Source organism: Glossina fuscipes, unplaced genomic scaffold, assembly GCF_014805625.2.
Source record: "Glossina fuscipes isolate IAEA_lab_2018 unplaced genomic scaffold, Yale_Gfus_2 273, whole genome shotgun sequence".
Taxonomy (NCBI): Eukaryota; Metazoa; Arthropoda; class Insecta; order Diptera; family Glossinidae; genus Glossina; species Glossina fuscipes.
Window position 1 is genome coordinate 15,020 of NW_023998616.1, and position 4,626 is coordinate 19,645.

The window sequence follows — 4,626 nt, forward strand, 5'->3', positions numbered from 1 at the left end:
ATTTTAATTTTGTGGATTTCATTTCTGAATATATGGACAAACGTTCCGCTAAATCTTATCAGTAAAAATTCTAATCATTGTATAAAAAAAAACGTTTACAAAAGCTTAGGTTTTCACATGTATGCTGTTCGTGAAAGATCACTTAATGCCAATATACATTTCTTCGTATATCTTAATAGTGTTTGGTGTATAACTCTTATAGCGATGTTCGATGAAGTAAGTTAAAGCATTAAAGATTGTTGAACTATGACAGTGCCATTTATCGGAATACAATTCGGAAGTTTACCTTGAATAGGCTAAAGCAACCGCTCTATTGTTCTATGCCCTGGTTGGCCCTGTTCCTGGCTGTTATAATTCTATTTAACTACAAACAATTTGTGAAGTAATACAAGTTCTGTTAAGGAGGCGAATTTTGATCACAGAAAACTGGAATCTCTGGAAAAGTGTGTATAGTACTAAGAGGATTCCAAGAGAGACTTAACGTTCGTAGAAATTCAGCTTTTACAGTTACTGCAATACTTTTAAAAAATATATGCAAAGGGGAGTTCTTTTATATAGAATTCTTTGCAGATGATATCAATAACCCCTTCTTTGAAAACAAATTCCCATCCCTATCGCAAATCTCTCTAGTTCCAATGAACGCAACTATATTATATTATTGTGCGAAGCAATGGAATGCGTATTCATCGTGGGAAAGAACCGGGTAGGAATAGCTAAATTCTTTTTTAACTAATCTTTTGCTTACTATTGTACTAACACAAAAAAAAATATACGTTAAAAAAGATTAACAATTTTTTACAACTAATTTAAACCTCTTTGATGTTAATTTTAATTCAAAATTTAATGTTCTTTCTGATTAATTATTGGTTGAAATAATTAACATCTGTAAATAGGTGATTAATTCGTTTGTCTTTTCATTATTATATTAATATAAAATATATACATTGAATTGAATTTAAATTTCTATAACTATACATATATATTCTACGTTTGATTTTTTTATATCACAATCACTTGTTTAATATTTAGATTTTCGTTTTTTAGAATATATCCTCAGTACAGATCCATGTTACTACATTTTTTTAAAATAATTCTGTCATATTGTTCGTTTATTGGACCATATCATTTTGTGTGGTGGGACCCGCATATTTTTTGCTGTTTTTTGAGTTTTTTGACTATGCTGCAAGCTTATGAAACAAATCACGAAAACATTTTTTCTTTTTTTAAATTCAGGTACATCTTCTTTTGTATTGTACATAGAGATCGGAGAAAGAAACTGCAAAAACGATATACATACTTTCAGGAATTTCGACTGATTTTTCACAACTCCCTTGGAAAATGTGTCGAAACTTTACGAAATAGCGAGAAAGTGCTTTCCAAATAAAGTACATGATTAATTTACATATGGAAACATTTCAAATAAAATTTAAATTTTCATTATAAATACGGAGATACTTTCACAATGTACATAATTAAAAACGTTTCGATGTAATCCAGAACTGTTGTTTGTCTCACTATCTCTATACATATTTATGACCGCATAAAAAAACTTGCACAAAACAAATCGTATAAAAAAATTAAGTCACGTAGAACTAATCGCACAAATAAGCAACTTATAAAAAATGCCACACAAAAACAGGTTTAACTGTATTATAAAAAATTGCTCATGGTCTTTTCTGCAGTTTTCAAGACTTCTTGGCACGTCCGTGGTATGCAAAGAAGCATAACAAAAATCGATTTAAAACCGCAAAACACAGATGAGTGGAAGAATGCTTACTTGTCCAAACAAAATAAAGAAACAAGACTAGTCGATAATTTCGCAGTCACATCTAGACAAGTTAGGTGCAAATTCAGATCGGAAGCCAAGAGCAAAATAAACCAGTCATACTGATTTTTTTATAGACCGCTTATTAATGCTAAAAAATTGGTCCGATTATATTTAAAAAATATCTTTCCTCTTGGAAATTTATCTATTTTCCCTTAGCCAGTTCAAACTAACTACATAATTAAGGCCGCGTACTCTTTTTGTTGATGTCACAGGCAAGATAATAAAAAAATTTGATAGAGCTCGGAAAGAATATTCATGTACTCGGAGGTGGCTCAAATAAAACATAAAAGCAATGAAACAGGGATTGTTTCCTTTACGCGAATCATTTTTGAGTAGCTATTACTCCAGTGATATTCTAAGATTTTTATTGCATATAAAACCATTCTATTTAAAAAATAGAATACTTTGGCCTACATGTGAACACATCGTAAGTGACTGGGGTTTGACTACGATGAATGCGCTTTTGCTGATCTTTTGTCATGTGAATAATGCAACGAGGAACGTTAACAGTTGCTATATTCATTTAACGACTTATCAAAAAGACCGCCGCTTGTTATAATACGGTTATGTACCAACCATATTATAAAATTAGCGCACAAATATATAGAAAACTTGTTTGATCAGTCCGTACACAAATTTTTAGAACGGCAAATGACAACCGCAATGCACACTCGTCAGTTGATTCGACAGTGAGTTCACAAAACGCCATCTACGGTTATTGTAAAAAAAAACCTTCCAGTGCACTATCATGAGGAAATCATTGCATTTTACTGCATAATTAATGATATCAAAAGATGCCAAAATCCTAGAATGATTATTGAAAAACGCATCAATGATGTCCTCTATATACTCTCTAATGCTCAACTAGTTGGGTACGTTCATAAGAAGAGAACAGTAAAAGGAATGTTTTATTTAAGAACAAGTGCAACTGCATAAGAGAAGGCAGATGGCAAAAAAAAGATTAAGCCAAAGACCTCTTTCAAAGGTTGACAACGAGGAACCTAAAGATTTAAAGGAAATGGACCTCTCCGTTGCAGATGATGACTATAATATAATTGATTAGCAACAACCAACGGAGAAACACGTTAGAGAATGGTTCGATTGGTATTATAGAGAAATGGCGAACCGGATGAACAAAGGAAAAGTTTCTGAATCGAATTCAAAAAGGTCTGAAAAATGTTAGAAAAGGTACTATCGGAGAGTATTTGAGTGGACCGGCATTTGTGTAACAGGTAAAATGAAAGTAAGCTACATGCAACAACAATAAATAAATATTGAGAGTGATGTTATCTGAGAAATTGTAGAGCAAGCACATGGATTAAATCTTGTGGGAGGACATTGGAATCCGACGAGTTACCCCGGGCTAACAGGCTCAAAGTCTTCTCCCACCAAAGCTGTAAAATATTGACAGAAGACCATCATTCAACTCTTTATTTGTGAATGCACACCCGCTATTAACCCGCTCATTTCACAAAATGATCCTTTCGAAGAAAACGCTCTAATCTCGAACCAGAACAAGGACCATTATCATTCACCCCTCTTGATTTCGTGCACACCCACCCACTATTTTTCGGCGATGACGTCCAGATTATTGATTACCTGGACGTAGTCATGGAACGAACATACAGGCGTCGCCCACGTTCAGGCAAGAAACGCCGCATGCCACCATCCAACTATCGAATTCCTCAAGTGATGGTTCTCTCGTGATGACATTTTTGCTATGCAAGATGCAGTGTATAAATCTTAAAAACACTTAACCCCGGTAACAGCCGCTAATATATTATATCCTTCACTTAACAAACAAAAAAAATGAATGTTCATATTTTCTTCCAGATGAATAAATATATTTAAAGAACACTAAAGGCGATAAATATCGAGAGTATTACGGTAAGCTCTCGGAAAAATTTGCCATATTATCCCCCAAGAGTATTGTAATAAACAATATAAATAATATGAAGAATACATGAAGAATATAAATATGAGAAAAATATTGTAAAAAAAAATATAAAGAATATGAAGAATATGAATATAAGAAGTATCTGTAAGAATGTGAAGAATATAAGTATGAAGAGAATATTGAAGTATATAAAGAATATGAACAATATAAATATGAGAAGAATATTGTAATTGTATATGAAGAATGTGAATGTGAGAAGAATTTATAAAAATATGAAGAATGTAAATATGGGAAGAACATATTGTAACGAAGAAGTCAAGTCTGGCAACTCTGTCGCGCGGTATAGTCGTATACATTTTGTTTCCGCAATTAAAATTTCAATTTTTTGTTGAATTTCGTGGCTATTCTGCCTTATAGTGTGTGATTTTATAATATACTTTGAGAAGAAAGTGAGTGAATTCTAAGTAAAAGAAATATTTTTCTTTTACGCTTTGATTCATTTGATTTTTGCAAACAAAAATTTTGAGCTCTGATAAAAATCTCTCTTTTTTTTTTTGTTTTCTCTCTCTTTCTCTGTTATTTTTTTGCTGTTTGGAGTTTGTGTTGCTAGTGATCTCTCGTTACAGTGTCAACCTAACAGAGAAGTTTTGCACAAATTGGTTGATAAATTTTTATGTTCAAGATTTTTTTTAGTGATTTGTGTGTCTGTTCTTCATAATCAACAACTGTCTTTTTGACAGGACATGGAGTGTTTATATACGCCTTGTCGGGCGAAATGAGGCCGCTTCTTGTTGGCTCTGCGAGCGCTTTGGTCATGCAAAGTGTGCGGGTATTCTCGGCCGTGCTGCTGACGCAGTCGCTGATCCGTCTAAAGGCTTAAGATGGTCATGTCCTGACTGTA